The sequence below is a fragment of the Coenobita brevimanus genome, chromosome 93, assembly GCF_032717465.1.
Source record: "Coenobita brevimanus isolate Jiangsu-jjx chromosome 93, ASM3271746v2, whole genome shotgun sequence".
Lineage (NCBI taxonomy): Eukaryota > Metazoa > Arthropoda > Malacostraca > Decapoda > Coenobitidae > Coenobita > Coenobita brevimanus.
The window spans coordinates 38259581-38279527 of record NC_137046.1 but is presented as its reverse complement, the minus strand read 5'-3'; the positions used below and the strand labels follow the sequence as shown (position 1 = coordinate 38279527).

Genomic DNA, 19947 nt, shown 5'->3' with positions numbered 1-19947 from the left:
AGGGAAGGAGGGGTGGAGGAGAAGGGGGGGGTGGAAGGGAGGGTGGGGAATTTGTGGATGGAGAGGTAGAAGGGAAGGAGGTGGTTTGAAGGGAAGGAGGGGGTGAAAGGGAAGTGGGAGGTGGAAGGGAAGGAGAGGAGTGGAGGAGTGGAAAGGAAGGAGAGGGTTGAGGGGAGGGAGATAGGTGGAAAGGAAGGGGAGAGGGGAAGAAGGATGGAAGGAAGGGAGAGAGGTGGAAGGAAAGACCTGAAAACATAAATCATAAAAATAAAGATGAAAAAAAAAAGGAAAGGATACAGATTGAGTCCAGATAGACGGATATAGGAATTGCCAACGATATGGTACCGAGGGATGGAGAGGAAAGAGAATTGGAGAAAAGAAAAGAAAGGAGGGAATATCTAGAGAGGAGAATTGAGTAATTGAAGAGAAGGGATAGAGTTGAAAAGAAGAGAAAGTGAGTTGAGGAAATGGCTTACTTATGGAACACGGTGAAATATGAGAAGGAAGGGAGGAAGGACGGACGAGAGTGAGTCAGTAAAAATGGGGGTAAAATGAGAAAAAAAAAAAAAAGTACCGCATGTTAGAAGGAAGTAAGAAGACAAGAAATGCAAGGTATTACAGTAGATGGGAGTAAATGATAATATAAAAGAGGAAGTTGCAAAAGAGAAGAAAAGATAGAGTAAGCCAAAGGGGTAGGGAATCAGAAGAGAGGAAAATGTGAAGAGAAGAGGTTTTGAGGTAGAGAGGGGGGGAAAGTGAAAGGGATTTGAAAGGATGCAATAAAAAAAAGAGAGAGAGAGGCTAACTTAAAAGGATATATATTGTAATATACGCATGTGTGACGGAGAAATCGGAAAAGGGGGAAAAAAAAAGGAAGCAAGAGGAGGAATGAAAAAAGAAGTAAAGTGAAATATGAAAGGCAATGTGGTAGTAGAAAAATCTGAGACGAAGGAGAAGAGGAGGGAAAGTAGGAAAAAAAATAAAAGAGAAGAAAAAGATTGAACAAGGCACTGTACATGTAACGAAAAAAAAATTGGAAATGAGAAAGGAAATGGAAGATACATTACACAGATTTAAGACAGAAGTACATGGTGGTAGAGAAATACGTGGAGGGGAAGTGGAAGATATGTGTCAGGGTTAGACGTGTTAAGAAGGAAGGAGATAAAAAGCCATAGCAGTGAGGAGTCAAGGAAGTTATAAAAAAGAGGGAGGGGCGGGGGGAGAAAGACACCTTGACAAAAAAAAAGACAAGGTGATGAAATTAGGAAGGAAAGGAGTTAGAAGAAAAGGTTGGCATAAAATTGCGCGCGCACGCACGCGCGCGCGCACACACACACACACACACACACACACACACACACACACACACACACACACACACACAACTGGTACTGTTTCTTTTTCTGCAGGGGTGTTCCATGCTTTTCTGTATTGCACGAGCAGCACACGTGTATGAAAAAAACAAACTACGTACAATACATATAACACTTGCAGTACTCTGTCTGTCTGTCTGTCTGTCTGTCTGTCTCTCTCTCTCTCTCTCTCTCTCTGGTGAAGGGAGCCGGCTATTGGTTGTTTATGGAGCTTTCACGAGCGAAAAAACTAGAAGTAGAGGGAGGTTGTGAGAGGGAGGAAAAAGAAGGGAGAGGAGGAGGAGGAATGTGTGTGTGTGTGTGTGTGTGTGTGTGTGTGTGTGTGTGTAAACAAACATAAAACCAGTTAGCATCATTTACCAACATTACACCTTAGATTTGAGACATTAATTAATAGGGCACATCACTCCATATCTTATATAAAATAGTAAGTAAAATCAACGCTAGTAAGGTAACATGGTACCAAGTTAGAAAGCAGAGAGAGAGAGAGAGAGAGAGAGAGAGAGAAAGAATTATCCCCGCTAAAGCCTTTAAATTTTATGATTCTCTTCTGTACGTCCTCTTTCCTACCAGACAAATACTTTTACAGTCTCACCTATAGTCAGCAAATTGTGATCTTAGTCTGCCCTTTTACACAGTCCCCGAGAGCGCATACCTCCGCCAACGCCAATAAAATTTAATGATTTATTTCTCCATTCGAATCGGCATCCACCTCATAGTCTTACTTGATCCACTGTCCACATATCCCCCAAGTCTGTCTGAAATCTGTTTGCAACTTTCTGAGATGTCGTATGCACACAAACAGACACAGGTGAATACATAACCTTCGTAAAGCTTCGTCTGCGGAGGTAATAAAAGCGAAAGGAAGCCAAAAGATTACAAGCGGATTATGAAGATGAAAAAAACAAATGTTCAATAAATGTTGAGTCTGTAAGGGGGAAGATGAAAGCGGCTAACTGTAAGCAGGTGTGTGTGTGTGTGTGTGAGAGAGAGAGAGAACGTAGTGCACATGGCCGTCGTGTTCATTTTATGTCTTTAGGTTTGTGTCTGGGTCGTCCCTAAGAATCTTGAATTTTCTTTGCCAATAGTTCTGTTTCTTGCTCTTTTCCTCCTTTCTTGTCTTCATGTCCTCTTCCCTTATTTTCCATGAATTCTCGGTTTCCTTCTCTCTAATTAGCATTTCTTTTTATAGATATGTAGAAGAGGAAGGCTGAAAAAATAGAGATAGATAGATAGATGTATATAGATATATAGACAGACCCGTTGATAAAGACTGACAGATCGGTAGATGGTTAGATAGATCGGTAAATATAGAGAGACAAATATATAGATAAGTAGGTAGATAAAGGCGGGTAGATGCATAGGCAGGTATAGACAGGTATGTAGCTGGATCGATGGAAATGAGTGGCTTATTAAATATAGCATATGGATAATTTGGTACATATGCTTGCCAATTATACTTTGTTTTAACCACAGTTCTGTCCTTCATTCGTCCTTACTTCTCGTAGTTCTAATCCTGATTTATATCCGTCTGTCTCTCCTGCTTTCTGTCAATAAAAATTGCGACTTGCGTAGCAGAACCAAATATGAAACCGTCAAACATCTGTCTACCTCTTCCCTCCCCCTTCCCTCCACTTCCCATCACCCTTCCTCCCTCCCTCGTGCTCCCTCTCACATGCCTTCTGTCCTCCCCCTCACTCTCACATGTCCCCTACCCTCTCCCTTCCTCTGTCACATGCCTCTTTCCTTCTCTCTTCCTTTTTTACATGTCTCTCTCCCTCCCTCTCCCTGTCTCACATGCTTCCCTCCCTCACCCTCTCTGTCACATGCCTCTCCCCCTCCCCTTTCCTCTCTCACTCCTTCCTCCCTCTCCCTCGCTTTCACACATGCTCCCCTCTCTCACATGCTTCCCTCCCTCACCCCCTCTGTCACATGCTTCCCTCCCTCCCCCTCCCTCTCTCCCATGCCTCCCTCCCTCCTCCTCCCTCTCTCACATGCCTCCCTCCCTCCTCCTCCCTCTTACACATGCCTCCCTCTCTTTTTCACACCTGCTTCCCTCCTCTCCCCACCCTTGCACACCTGCCTCCCGTAAACCCAACCAGAACACTTGTGGAAGGTTACATCTGCTCTGTGTGTGTGTGTGTGTGTGTGTGTGTGTGTGTGTGTGTGTGTGTGTGTGTGTGTGTGTGTTCAACATCAGTGACACAATGTTAACTGAATGATGAAAACAAAGGAAAAATAAATATGCAGCGTCAACCTCTCATTAACATCAGCTCTTTGTGGTTCCTTCAGTATTATTAATCATACCTGTTTTTCAGTGTATACTGCTGTCAACTCAGTGTTATGTCTCAGTAATAGGTAAAATCATCCCGATAAATATAATAAAAGTTATAAATATAGTATCTACTGTTGTATGTCAGAATCACAATTACATTATTTTGTGTCTATATAATTATGTGGTGTCAGTGTCTGCTATATGATGTTTGTATATCAGTTCGATCAGGCTAGGTGCCTCGTGAGCATTGTGTATCTGTAAAACTCTGAAGATAAATATGATTCTAAGTAATAATAATAATAATAATAATAATGCTACTACTGCAGGTACTCATGATACGTGCTGCCATTATCAGCTCATGTGAAACGTATTCATAACCGTCAGCGTCTGTTTTTCCCCTCCAGTTTCATATCTCGGCTCACACAACTACTGGTGCTGTAGTGTTTTCGTGAAACATATGGCTGCAGATACGATGTAGTGTTATTTATACTTGTAACGCATATTTTCTGTATTCATATTTGTAACACATATTTCCCTGTACTAGATCTAAAATTATAAATACTTACTGTGTCCTCAAACTGATACTGTCTTGCTCTGGTGAACACGGGTTATGTAACATCGTATTGGTGATCAGTGGTGAAGAAAGGTTGTTATATCGTAATGGTCGTTTGATCATTCATATGTGTGACGTCAGCGAAAAAGGTGTTCCATCGAGCTCTAATCGGAACCCACGGAGCTTTTGGTCTCTCTCTCTCTCTCTCTCTCTCTTTCCACCCCAACCATTACCTCACTTCCCTCCCAGCTCCCAGCACATAGATAACATCGGTAAAAGAACAAGGCCAATATTTTAACGAAAGAAAAAGCACACTGAGACAAAAATAAAAGTACAAGAAAGAGTAAATAAAAGACAGGAACACGAGTACAGGCGATAAAGGATGAAAAATAAAAGCTAACTCTGAAGGGAAAATAACAACCTATTTATAGCTGAGAGGAGGCTGGGATAAACAGAGGCTATTTTCGTCAGGCTAAATCGAAAGCAGTTACCCAGGCTACCTTGTATAATGCCACTTGGACGAGCTTCCTCTCTCCCTCCTTTGTCTGTGTGTGTGTGTGTGTGTGTGTGTGTGTGTGTGTGTGTGTGTGTGACTCAAATCGTTCGTAGGTGGTGGATTGTTGTTATGGGTAAAGAAATATGAATTTCCTTCCGTCTTAAATCCTCTTTTGTTTCTATGCCTTTTCTTGGTTCCGCAGTTTTCCATTCCTGCATCATAGGAATCTTTACATTTTTTTGTTCTTTTCTAGTATGAAATGTTGGTAAGGAAGGCACTCATTCACAGAAGAGGATACAACTGTAGTCATTTGTTTTCAGCTGACAGAACTGTGCCACTCACACAACCTGAATTTTAAATCGTGGTTGCATAAAATTTAATCAAAATCAGTTTAGAGGTACGAATGAGAGTTTTTGGTCACTAGTCTAATCCACCCTCCAGTCCTCCTCCACCTGGCCACCAGCTGAGGAGAGTGGGGTTGGGGATATTCATCAGGCTAGCATAAATGGACTATGATAACCAAACACTCTGCATAATTATCCTTTATAGCGCACTTTCCGCACAGTTAATGATTCCTGTTCCCTTCTTAACTTTGGCAACTTCCTCATTTTACCGCTTCTTGTCTTCCTTCCTGATTTCTGTATATACTGCATCGCGAGGAAGCAGGAACAGTCAGAGCGTGCAACACCTGCGCCCGTCGACAGGTATAATGGCCGAAAGTTGAATTGACCCTCTGACCTTGACTTTCGACCAATTGCTCTTAAATCGAATTACGTCAGCCTCTCCTGATCCATAACATTTCCTCAAAGTTTGGCTCATATCGGATCAGAACTGCCCGTGGCTGCCCCCCAACCCCCACAACATGTTTGGTTAATCGGACACAAACCGTTTGAGTTACGTAATTTTGTTCACACACACACACACACACACACACACATTTTGCGAGTGCTAACGTAACTAGGAAAAAATAGGTAAGGCTTTTTGCAGTAGGGTAACCACCGGTTTAGTACGATACATATTCCCGAAGTTGATTGAAGTCGCTGGGGATAACCAAGCATACACGACACTTAATATATCCTCGTGGTGAAGGGGTAAATGCCATAGGGGAGTGGACTACTACTCAAAATGTTGCCAGATTTATTCCCAGCAGGAGCAATGGACAGTCTGAGGATTGAATATTTGCTAAAAAAGTAAGAAAAAAAAGTCATCATTGGTTTTCCACAAGGCGTTTATCATGTAAAAATAACATTGGTAACGCCATGGCACTATGTAGATTAAGGCAGCCGTAGTGCATTTCATAATTAGTACCTAAACGATGACATGAAGGTATGAACTCCGTCTGATTTTTGTTGGAGTGCTCCATGGCCTCAGGGAATGGGGCTGTTTTGCTTTTGATCTATCTCTCTATCTATTGTCATACGCCTCAGTCCCATAAGTGGTGGCCACAAACAAATCGCCTCCACGTCACCCTGTCCAATGCCACTTCACTGCCTTGTTGCCAGCTCACCCCCCCTACCTCCTCTTTCATATACCTCTCCACTCCATCCCTCCATCTCATCCTTGGCCTCCCCTCTCACTCACCCCCTCCACCAAACTCGCTTACACTCTCCTCGTTAGTCTCGTGCTCTCCATCCTTTCCACATTTCTTTTGATACAGAGAATAATAATATTTTAAACGTTAGCGTGATAGGACAATTCTAGGACTTTATTTTAGTTAATGCCTATTCAGGTGTGTGTGTGTGTGTGTGGAGAGAGAGAGAGAGAGAGAGAGAGAGAGAGAGAGAGAGAGAGATGGTGGTGTTTATGTAAAAAAGTCTAACCATAAACAACACAAACAGATTAACCTTAGCTACTAGAAGTTGTTAATAAAAAAAGAAAAGGCAAGTTTGTCAGATTGAAATACATGTGTCCATAGCAGGGAAAGAGTTGACTGAGATATATATGTAGGCTTGCACTCTTCCACCCCAAGGATTTCTCACAGCTGAACAAAATCGTATGGAGGTAGCCTGCGGAAGAAGCTTGCACGTGACTATAGCATTGATAGGGTAAGGAGAAACAAGCTATCACTATCGGAACGCAGCGATATCCCTTAGCTAATTAAAATCTTTGGTGTTAGTCTACGTAAAAGCCTCATGCCATCGTGTTGAAGGGCTGAGACAGGATCAGTATATATTCCAAAAAGCCATACAGTAAATAAGAGACGCCAGACAAAAGCAAGGCGCAGTAGAAAGTAAAATAAATCAATAAATACACAAACCAGACGATGCAGTAATGTTTTAGGTTTTGTGGTCTTAGGTTTATATGAAAGTGAACCTGGCCGCCTGCTGGTTGAATGGCAGTGGAACAATTAAGACAGGAAATAAAAGATAATAAACAACACGTGAAACAATGCGACACCTAGAGACAGTAGACAATAGGCAACAATGGAACAAGAAAAAACAACCTTTCAGAATAACAAAACAAAGGCAAATGAAGGGACCAGAACACACACACACACACACACACACACACACACACACACACACACACACACACACACACACACACACACACACACACACACACACACACACACACACACACACACACACACACAGCCGCAACAAGAACAGAATCACCCACCATAAAGATCATGAACACACCCAAAGTGCCACTCCCCTGACCTTGTTCCGCAGCCCAGAGGTGTAACAAAAAAATCCTGAACAAAAAGAGGCCATTACGTAAGTCTGAATTAATGAGGCAAGGACGGAAGCTTCTCTCTATGGGCTTTGTACATTATCCCAAGCCCTTATCCCTCCGTCACTACTTTATTCTTATTTCCTTACTGTGATGATGTTAATTTCTGCCCTTGGTTTTTTGAAACGATTTTGTTTTGATTATTAAGTATCATTCGTTAACTCCCTCAGCACCAGGTGGCCTTCCATACTTGAGGGAAAGAATTGCTTATTAGGAGCAAGATTAAGCGAGTTTAAGAGGTTACGGTACTGAAGAAATGAAGAGGACGACTACATCAAGACTGCATTCTGTCTGTCTGTCTGTCTGTCTGTCTGTCTGTCTGTCTCTCTCTCTCTCTCTCTCTCTCTCTCTCTCTCTCTCTCTCTCGTGTTCGTTTAACTCACTTAGCTGAATAACATCGTCTGGCGGTAGCTGGAATAGAGCCCTAGAGTTGTCCCGCCCATTGGAGGGTTAACAGTGACAGCATATGAACATTCTCAGGCTCCTATGACCCATCTTTTTCGGCATGAACCCAAATCAGTACTAGAGTTATTCCCATCAGGAAAGGGTTGATTAGAGAGAGGCAAGTAATTAGGCCATTTTTTTTTCCCCCCACTCTTCTTTACTACCTTCTTATAGGCATGAAAAGTAAGAAAAGGAGGAAGGGAGAGAGAAGGACAACAGTATCTTCTCCCTTCCCTCCTTCCTAATTTTTCTTCTTTCCGCCCTTCTTTTGAGTTTTTGTTTTTTCTTTCCATCCTTTCTTTTTTGTCTTCTCTCCCCTCCTTCCTGCTTTCCTTCCTTTATTTTTTTATATTTTCATGGTTCCTACCTTCTTTGTTATTTTTTCCCCTCCTTTCCTGACTTTAAAGTGTCAGGAAGAGTGTGGGTGATGCACACACACACACACACACACACACACACACACACACACACACACACACACACACACACACACACACACACACACACACACACACACACACACACACACACACACACACACACACACACACAGAGAGAGAGAGAGAGAGAGAGAGAGAGAGAGAGAGAGAGAGAGAGAGAGGGAGGGAGGGAGGGAGAGTTATCATCCATCTAATTATCACCATGACTTCCATATAATTTATCCTGGCATATAATTAGGGACAGGCGGGTTACTGGTTATATTACCAACAGCGCAATATCTTCTAATATTTTCCCGTAAGTGTAATTAAGACACTAGCTCATTACCATTTACTTCATCTGTTCAAGTAATTAATCCTTTTGGCGTGTATGACTCACTCTCAGCTGCATGAAACTCTTTGAATACTAGAGCTTTGAATATTAGAGCTTTGAATACTAGTTTTGAATACTAGTGCTTTGAATATTAGAGTTTTGAATATTAGAGTTCTGAATATTAGAGCTTTCAGTATTAGAGCTTTGAATAAAAGTTTTCCAGACCATAAGAAGGTCACTGGTATTAAACTCCTTTCACTCTGACTTGGCCCAGTTTTTCGTCCTTTTGTAGCTAACATCACGTAGGGCAGAAAAAGACAACACTACGGCTCTACATCCTTTACATAGCGCTTATTCGTGACTAGCATCCTACTGCGGCCATAATCCATTGTTTACCACTCAGCATTAGAATGGGGAGAGGGCACTTTTAGGCCAAGTTAGAGTGAACAGAGTATAGAAGTAACTCCTTCGGGATCCTGTTAAATATAATCGTCTGGTGTTGAATGGAATAGGGTACACGAATGGGTTAAAATCTGGGTTATATTCTTTTCTCGATTATTTTCATATTTTCCATCATTAAACTTCTCGCACTTCATTTGTATTTATCATTATTGACCCTCTCACGGTGGGGGCAGCTCTAGTATGCTATTCCAGCATACCTCAGGCAGTTTTATTCAGCTGAGTTGGTATAGCAGCCTCGGTGTGTTGATAACTGTCACCATTAAGCATCACATGGACGGAACAACTCTAGTATTTTATGGTAGCTAGCGCCAGGCGATCTCTCTCTCTCTCTCTCTCTCTCTCTCTCTCTCGTTTTATTTATAGCTAAGAGTGAGCCAAAGACGCCTGAGAATATTTATACACAGATGACGCGTAAGCCCAACGTACTTGTCTTTTTATTTTACCATTACTCAGCCTAGTGACGTCATTTCCCGCTTTTCCCTGCACAATTATCCTTTAGGCATGATTATCACACTAACTCATTTCCTGTACATCCATGGACAATAATTCGGCGACATTTCCTGGTTGGATATGACGAGAGAAAATATTCATGAAGCTATTTTGTATTAGCTATGTGACGTACGAGGCAAAAGAATATGAGAGAGAAGGACACACTGCATAGTTCAGGGAAGAGTCAGAAATATGGGGGACAGAACACAGTGCAAGATGGGGACTGTCGGCCAACGTTTGCTCATGTCGTCAAAATCTGGGTGATAATTTCTCCCAGACATTCTCGTTTTCATCTTATGGTGGGGACAACTCTAGCTTCCAGTGACAGTTAAACAGGACGATTTGATTCTGACGAGCGGATAAAGGAGCCTGAGAGTGTCACAGTAACACACCCATGATTGGGAGAACTCTAGGGCTCTATGCCAGCTACCGCCTGACGATTTTATTCAGACGTGTGTGTAAAGGATAATGGGATAGCTAATACTATTACCATAGTTCTCTCAGTGTGGGGGACAACTCTAGTTTTTAATAATCACCTACAACTTGGCGACTTCATGGAGCTTAGAATGGTTCCCCGTCCTTAAAGAGTTCTAAAAATGTCTCCATCATCTTCTTGAGTCCGTGAGAAATCTTAATTACTTTATTTTCACCCGCCAGACTCACTTCATCAACTTAGGCGGTGCTTCCCATCCTCAAAGGGCTAACTGCTCCTACTCCACACATAATCTGATTTATCTTTCCCTTTTCTCCAGTTCATTATTCCTTCCTTCATCATTTTTTGCCGTACCATATTATGTTTTTACTTCCTTTCTTTCATATCCCCTCCATCTACTCCTTCCTCAGACTTTTACTTTGCTCACTTTCTAAATCTCTTCTTCCAGTTGCTAACCATCCATCCGTCATTCATTCATTTTTCCCCACCAGGAGCGTCAGGCCTGGGACTATAGTAGGACTCGCGCACGTTTGCGGCTGTGGTGTGGCTCGCAACTGTGTACAATGGTGCCATGTTTCCCCAACTTGCGATGTGAAACGGAAGCTATTTATGTACAAGGCATCACAAATTCGATAAATTCAGATGAATAAAACTTACACTTGTGTATTTTGATGGATGAATCAACAGTAATCTTATTATGCATAAAATATTTATACAGTAACACAGAAACATGGCATACATATTGTACAGTGTTGCTAAAAGAAATTGTAGTCACTTTTAATGGTTTTTAGCGTAGTTTAAGGGTGGGTAATAATATCACAGTTATGGATATAAGATAATGAGCCTGAAAAAAGAAGAAATATGCCAATATCCAAAGTAAAAGAAATAATTCATGTAATTCTTCTGAGTGGCAACACTTACCAGTCTGGCCTACGGTAAAGTACCTTCGTATACCCAACCATAGCTTGTACAGGTGTTGCTAGGGAAAAATGCTCACATTTACAGGCTTTTACCATAATTTTAAGGACGAGGATTAATCACATTTATAATCATAAGCTAATATGTAGGACAAAATAGTAGGCATATGCCAATACCGAAGTAAAAAAAAAAAATCTTCATTCTTTAAAAAAAAAAAATTATTCACTCGCGAGCGGCAACACTTCCACACCCAGTCGGCGAGAGAGCGAGAGAGAGAGAGAGAGAGGCAGGAGAGGGGTATGCATTGAATGCATTGTCGGCATCACTAAATATAACAAAACCAAATTAACAAATGAAAGCACAATTATAAATAACTTATAAAAGAATCAAAAGTACTCAGGGTGGCTCACATTTCCCGCCAGGAGAGAGAGAGAGAGAGAGAGAGAGAGAGAGAGAGAGAGAGAGATAACGGTATAGAAAACGTGGCAACACTGTACACAGGTGCGGGCTACACCACAGCCACAAACGTAGGCGAGTCCTACTATAGAGTGTTTTATCCTGACATTTAAAGAGACAGTAGTCAGTACCTCGTCCCTGAGTGGCACTGTGGGAACATTAAACCCTAACCATCCCTCTGATGTAAGCCCTCATGGGCCACATCCGGCTGAAGGACCTTGATCCACTAAATCAACAAGCGTCCAGATGAGTACTCGTATATGTTTACTAATCAGCGTAGCAAATGCTCTTCTGGGATTTAAAAAAAAAAAAAAAAAAAAAAAAAAAAAAAATACTGAGAGAGTGGAACACCCGCACCCATCAGTCAGTCTGATAACCGAATAACTGACTTTGGTATTTGACTATGACCTTCGACATATTACTCTCAAAATCGAACCAGTTCATTCTTGCACAGCCCGTAACCCTTCCACCAAGTTTGATTCAAATAAGATCAGAGCTGTTTCTATTGATTTTGCTCAGTGACGTTAACCTTTGACCTTTCATTGTGCCATTCATCTTTGATTTACTGTTCTGATCATCTAATTATACTTGCTTTATCTCTAAGCCCTTCCACAAATTTTATTGTACATTGGATGAAGATGCTTAAGTTGGTCTTGAAATGCGATGTTGATCTTTGATGTAAGGAAAAAATAAGAAGTAGGATTGCTCCTTTGCTTAATTCTCTTCAGCCCATCCACAAAGTTAAGTTTAAAGCGGATGAAAACTTTTTGGCCTACTTTGTTATCATACATGCACGTGAGTCGAACTTTGGCATTGCCCTATGACCTTGACCTTTGATCGTTTTCAAATCTAAATCACTTCATTTTTGCTTTACACTCAACCGTTTCCCCAAGTTTGGTGTACACTATAAGTTGATTTTGATAGGTCAGTGTTTACCAGCCTTGTGACTTCGATGTCTGAAAAAAATATACCTGATGGGTTTATCTTCACCAAATGTGGTTAAAATGGGATAATAACCAATTGTTTAGTTCACACACACACACACACACACACACACACACACACACACACACACACACACACACACACACACACACACACACACACACACACAAACCCTCAAAACCTACCACTTGCCATTACTCCGGGAGGGAAGGTAAAGCAGTACTAATTTGTCTGGTCTGTCACTGCAGCGTCACCTGAAGGCAGCACTTAATTGAGTGGGTGGTGATCATCCTCACGTGCAGCATAAAAACTCTTGATATCCATTCGCAGTTATTTAAGTCCTTCTCTTGGGCTCTGCCTTCAGCCACTTCACCTCGATGACGTATTTGTGTTGTTTAGTCATGCTACAGCCAGACGATTTTCTTCAATAATGCAGAGACTTTGTGGTTAAAAAAAAATACAAAACAAAAAAACAAAGCTAATGTAGGCAGCGTGTAGACAAGACAGCCCATGAACTACAGTATATCTTGCACTGAATTAAATCATCTACAGTAAATAGTAAACTGCATTAGTGAAAGGAATAATTTATAACACACTTCAATTTCCATATCTGCTCCTTCCTTTTCACCCCATTTTTTTATCTTCTCGTCCTTTTGATTATTTTTTTTCTTTTTTTTGTTCCTTTTCCTGCTTCACTTTATTTCATCTTTCCTTTTTTTATTTAGTTTCTTTTCCTACTTCACGTTATTGCCAGTGCATACTCGGTCTTTCTTTTACCCTTTTCCTTGTCCTCTCGCCCATTCACTGTAGTTTCTCATCTCCATACTTCTATACTTTCATCACTTCTTCCCCTCAACGTATTGCGTTCTCTCACTTTCTCACTTCAGTTCGCTTCTCTCTTACACCATAATTCTACCTTCCTCATCCAGTTTTTCTCCCCCCCCCCCGCTCTCTCTCTCTCTCTCTCTCGCCCTTCCGTTTTCTCCTCGTGTTCCCAGTTCCTTTCCCTCCTCCTTCTCCCTTTTCTTCCCCTCCTTCCCTCCCGCCTCCCCACTCCCCTCCTTCATTGGGGCCGGCGCAGTATTTGCATAATTACGCCCCCTCACGTCTCCCCGGGAGGCTTCAACCCAGCCCGAGTTACCAGCAGAGAGAGAGAGAGAGAGAGAGAGAGAGAGAGAGAGAGTCACATGGAAAGATGCATATAGGCTGAAAGATGCGTGAAGGTGGTAGGGAGAGAAACAGGAAGTCATGCGCATTAGTATTGCCAAATGTAGAAAGCAAGACAGAATACTTATTGTTGGATGTGGATAAACAGGAAGGCAAACGTATTTTATGTATATATAGAGACACTAACGGGTACGTATTGGCGAATATAGAGGCACAAAAATGTATACGTATTATTTAATGTTGGTAAACAGGAAGACATACGTATTGCTATATATGCACTGGAAAAGCAGGATGGCATGCGTTAAGTACTGTTTAATCAGATACACAGGAAGGCATAAGGAGTGTTAAATATAGATAAACAGGAATATAAGTGTATTGTTGTGTATAGGCAAACACGGAGGCATACAATCTCTTAACTTGGGGTATTGTGACTTGTGTATATTAAGCATAAGCAGTTCAGCGCGTAAAATATATACAAATGTGTTGCCGTTCGCGTGCTGGTAAATTGTTCGTTATTGATTTTTAGACAAAATGAAGAATGTACAGTGATGCAGAGATTTACTGAGTAACTAAAAGGGTGGAGTAAGACAAAATCCCATATATCGACTCACACATACAGTAGGCATCTCTCTCTCTCTCTCTCTCTCTCTCTCTCTCTCTCTCTCTCAGCCTGTTAAGCCCTCACTACCCCATCATCTTATAAATAATTCGTGTAAACTGCAGGGGAGGGGGATAAAAAAGAGAGGGTTCAGAAAGAGAGGAGGTCTAATTTCATCCTCGGAGATAAAACTGATGTTAAATGGAAAAAAAAAAAAATCTCCGGATCTTAAGACTTTAATCTCCTTTTCCTCGGATTTTTCCTCCGGTCTTCCCCTTCCTCGCTGCTGGGGTGCTGAGTGGATTTTTTTTCTTTTTTAATTATTATTATTTCATATTCATGCTCTCAATGGCTCGGTGGTGGAGGAGGAGAGAGAGGAGGAGCGATGAGGTGTGGGAGGATGAGGAGGAGGAGGAGGAGAAAGAGGAGGATGAGGATGAGGAGGAGGAGGAGAACATAGAGGAGGGCTAGAGACAAAGGAAGGCATAGGCGAAGAGAAAACGAGGGTAAGGAGGACGAATGGTGAGAGGCGGAAGACACAGAGAATGTCTTGTGGGGAGGAATAGTAGCGATGAAGAAGAATGAAGAAAAGAGAAGGGAAGATGGAGAGATGAAAGTAAAGTGTTGAGGGGGAATAGGAAGAAAGGCTGTGAGGAAATAGAGGAGGAAATATGGTAAGAGGGAAGAGGAAAGAAGAGCTGTACGAGGAAGAATGGTAGAGGTCATTTGTTGTATGAACCGACACGAGTTTTATCCCACACTATACCAATATTCGTATGCCATAAAATCACCTTCACTAATAGCCTACCAGTGCACCAGTCCTGATTGAGGCAGCCTAGTATTTATTCAGTATGAATGGTAGGTATTAGTGTCGAAGTGGTGTCATGAGAAAGTGTGTAGCACGTAGGAGGAATGCTGGAGCCTCAGGGAACGGTCCTATGCTCAGAGTCGGACACATAAAAGAAAAAAAGGGAAAAAAAAAATAGGAAGGATGAAACTGAGGAGAAGGATTATAAACGAAGGGAAACTGCAACAGAACTACAGGTATTTGTTGGATGACTGATTAATGTACAGAAAAGAACAACGATATCAGGTGTATGTGTAAACTTTTAGCCGCTTCCAAGAATATAATACCTGAATCCTCTCTTGATCGGAAAACTTCATGTCCTGCTAATGCCAGACGATTTTATTTATCTGAGAGTGAGTCAGAGAAACCTGTGAGAGATAATACTGTCGCCATTAACCCTCTGATGGTCGGAAAAACTCGTGTATCGTACCCCAGCTAACGTCAGATTTACTTTATTCAGTTAATTGTGAGATATACTGTAGAAGCCTGGGAGTTTAACCTGCGCCAAGAATAAGTAGTGGCAGGAGGAGAGTTTGTACCCGAGAAGTCGATTCCTTATTTATAAACTGTATTAAGTTTAAGTAACGCATAAGATTGTTTGTTCCTACTCGTATCTTTACCCAAACACCAGTCAAGCACTTCATAACAAGACAGACACAAAAGAGCTGTGGAAAACACTATTCCTGACAGTAGTTATTTACTATGGAGACTTTCTTATTCTGGTAATTGGTTAATATCTTGAGTTTATTTTTGCTACCTCCAGACAAATTCCATACCTTTGGAAAATATATTATAGCGATAGAATTTGAATTTGTCTACGTGTAACCCTTTACAGCCTGATTTTTCATCCCAGGCTGGTTAAATTCGTCGCAAGGAAGATAGAATAAAAGTAATCATATGGCAGTGGTCCGAAGAGGTTATGTTCCGTGATAAATACGAAACCGTTTACCTAATTAAGCCAGTTTTCGTACTCGTCCAAACTCTTGAGTAGACACGAATCTGTCCGGTGACGTCTTTCTTCTTTTTACTCCTGCTACGTGTTGATAATTTTATTCATGTTAGGAGAGGCTTATCCTAATGAGCAGGTTAATGAAGGCAATATGGCGACTTCTTGAATACGGCGAGATTTTTCTGTAGTTTAATGTTGATGATGCAATACGACTCAGTTCAGTGTAGGAGAACTTTGTGAAGACTGTATATAAAACTCCTCCAGTATAAAAAAAATCCCTTCAAAACTGGGTAAAACAGCTTATTGGTAGTCGGAATTAGCTACAACTTACGTCACCGCACGGAACTGGTCAGAATCTTCAGTTTGAAAAGCCTCTTCTGAGCTAAATGAAATCGTCTGAGGGTAACAGGAACACAGTGCGAAAGACATCATCGATCCAGCAAGGGAAAAGCTGAATCGATCGGGGTAGTCTTTGGAATGAGAGAGAGGGAATGAAACAAACCTCGCTGGTCTGTTCTGCAGTGAACGAGACGATTTCAGTAAGCTGGGGAAAGACTTATCATACTAGACGATTTCATTCAGCTTAGAAGAGACTTTTCAGCCTAGGCTGTTTTATTCAGATTAGGAGAGACTACGGATTAGACATACTGGGCCAAGGAAAGAATGTTCGAATTAGAAGACGTCATTTGAGTTACGGCTTTTCGAAAATAATAGGTTACATAAGTTTTCTGCAACGCTTTCACTTTTGTCCACGTACCACAGTTTGGCTAAAATCGACTGACAGTAGCAAGAATATGATCCCAAAGACGTCATGGTACTGATACTGAACGGTTTAATTTACAGCAGGTCCGAAAGTGTGGAACCAGAAATAAGAGAGAACAGTGACAGCAAGTGGAGTGATAAGGGGAGAAGGGCGAGGAAATGGAGGAGGAAGAGGAGCTAGAGGAGGAAGAAGAGGAGGATAAGGAAGGATTAAGGAAGAAGAACAGGTTGAAGGAAATGAACAGGAGGTGCAAGAGACTAGGCGGAAGAGGAAGTAAATGAAGAGACAGAAGAGGGGGTGAAGGATAAAGATAATATGAAGGAGGAAGAAGAGCAAGGAGAGTATCTGAAAGAGGAGGAGGAAGAGGAGGCGGCGGAGGACAAGGAGGAAAATAGTAGTAGATGGAGGACGTAGATAAATACAAAGAAGAGCAGGTGGAGGAAGAAAGTAGAGGAGGTGAAGGAGGAAGAGGAGAGTATTGAGGAGGTTGAAGGAGACACAGGATGAGACTGAAGTGACTTGTGAGTGAGGCTTGAGTCACTTCACACACATCTACACTCCCTTGCGCGCGCGCGCGCGCGCACACACACACACACACACACACACACACACACACACACACACACACACACACACACACACACACACACACACACACACACACACACACACACACACACACACACACACACACACACACACACACACACACACACACACACACACACACACACACACACACACACACCGTTTCTTTAGGCTGTTTTCCAGGCATAAGGTTTCTCTGTCACCTGCATCACGTCTAGCGCTAGGGCTCGTATTCTTTGTTAAGGAAGCTCCCCAACACCTTTTCCTAAGCGATTCATTTTGTTTATTACGCCTTACTCTCCTCTTCTGTGCTTCATACATCCTCTCAGTATCACCATACACTGCATAAATAACATACAGAGGGATATTAACCAGATATCCAAAAATAAATCGCTAAGGAAGAGGTGTTACGGATCTTCCATAACACAAAATAAATCGCTGAGGAAAAGATGTTACGAAGACTTCAAGATCAGATAGAATAAATTTTTTGTCCGCATGACCTTCAGGAGACGAGCCGCAAACTCATGGAAATTATTCTCACACTTGGATTACAGAATTTATTTTTACTATTTATCCGTTTACTCATTTATTCATTCACTCTTTCGTTCATATTTATGGCGATGGAATTTCCCTTGACTGGTTGAATCTGGGGAGGGGAAGTGGAGGCGACGTCACTCACCTCCTCATGTGCCGGTAATTACATCACTAAATCACCTGTCATCAATATTAACGAGCGATTACATTCATCACCCTGGTTATTGATTGACGCATGACTGACGTAAATTGGAGAGGCGGGAAATTGAGAGAAACTGAAATTCTAACTTTCTTTCGCCTGGCATCGTACACCTGTGGACAATGGACTCTACATTAAAAAGTCAGGTAGCTATGAATTCTCTCTCTCTCTCTTTCTCTCTCTCTCTCTCTCTCTCTCTCTCTCTCTCTCTGTCCACACACACACACACACACACACACACACACACACACACACACACACACACACACACACACACACACACACACACACACACACACGTTTCCCAGCAGTCACGTGTCACCATGATGGATCGGGATCACAGCTGAGGTTATATGGGTGTGAGAGGCCAGGGTGGAGGACAAATGAGGCGAGAGAGAGAGAGAGAGAGAGAGAGAGAGAGAGAGAGAGAGAGAGAGAGAGAGAGAGAGGGCCGAAAGGGAGGAGGGAAGGGGCAGAAGACAACTGGATGAGAAGAGAAAGAAAATATCCGAAAAGAGTTGTTTATGGTAAGTGGGTGTAAGGATGAGCTAGGCGGACACACTCTACATAGGATGGAAGAAATACGTATGGGCTGAATAAAAACGTATTAGATGTGTACAACGTGAAGAAATGTTACACCACACCAGTGTACATGTGAAAAGCAGAATGATAAATGACGAAGTAGAATAGGCCTGGTATCAACCAAATCCCTCTCCTTTACAGTCTTACGTATTTAGCTTCCTTGATATAGCAACTGAAGAGGGTAGGAAGAAACATAGGAATGGGAGAAGACAATGGCTAATGCTATATAACAGGCCTACACGCGTGGGTATAAAAAGTTGTGAGGCAAGTTAAAACACGTCAGCCATGGACCTGATTGTTTTGGAAAGGTTAATTAATTCCTTAGGCCCTGTGGAATTACGTAACCTTTTCAAAATAATCAGGCTGCTTTTAATATACCGTACTTACTATTTCCACACGGTCTCATTTACATTCGCAGAGGCTTTTCAAAGTGGAAGAGACAAACATGGAATACACTAACCGCCTCACTAAGGGGCTCTCCTAAGGTGAAAAAAGATCGTTTAGTACCTTGCAGAATAAACCAAGAAGACGTCACCGTGTTGAAGACAATCTTAGAAAGGGACGTGGTGAATGGAAAATATGCGGCTTGTAATCGTCCTTCCAAGCATTCATATGTAGACGATCTTCACTGTTATTACCCGTACGTTCACTCCATACGTATTTTCACTGAACTCATGAAACTAAAAATTACGGGCCTGTCCGGGATTTGAACCCGGGACCTCCTGCACCCAAAGCAGGAATCATACCCCTAGACCAACAGGCCATGTAGAGAAATCGGGATCTCAGACTTAGAGTAAATTCTTCCTTTGGTTTTAAGTACAGTTTCTTCTACATTTAGTTCAAGGTTTTTGCTGTTTCAATCGTTTCTGACACTAATATCTCACAAGCACACATTTCTGTATGTTTTCGTTTCATTCTCTCTTCCATATTCTCGTAGTTTCCCGTTCGTCTCACAGACAGTAACATCTTCACTAGCAGACATCTCTTACCTGAATTAAAGTACAGTTACTATCTTTACTGATCTGTTTTATTGAAAGTCTTCGTAACATTTAGAATATTTTGTCAATAGTTAGATAATGTAATGGTAATATATTAAGTCGTAGCTGGTTATTTTCTTTTAGTCACTTCTGCACATATACATACATACATCGTACACACATTTAGATGATAAGAAGATATTTAGAAAGAATTTATGGAGCGACTTGAGGAATGATGCTGCGGTCAAAGAGAGACAGCAAAAGTTACATGGATAGGTACTGTAGAGGGACAAAAGGAGACAGCCAACCCTTTCCCACGTCAGCGGAAGACCAGACCAGTTATATCCATCATGAAGCCAAACAGGAAACAATTACACAATACTGCTAACTCGACTCGCTAATTACAGGTAGTT

At 41.8% G+C, this 19947-nt stretch overlaps 1 non-coding gene across 1 annotated transcript; it reads right to left on the bottom strand.

The window, feature by feature from the left end:
- Positions 1–19248: 19248 nt before the first annotated feature.
- On the bottom strand, positions 19249–19320 carry TRNAP-UGG (transfer RNA proline (anticodon UGG)). The gene has a single exon. It is a non-coding gene; the product is annotated as a tRNA-Pro (tRNA).
- Positions 19321–19947: the final 627 nt, after the last annotated feature.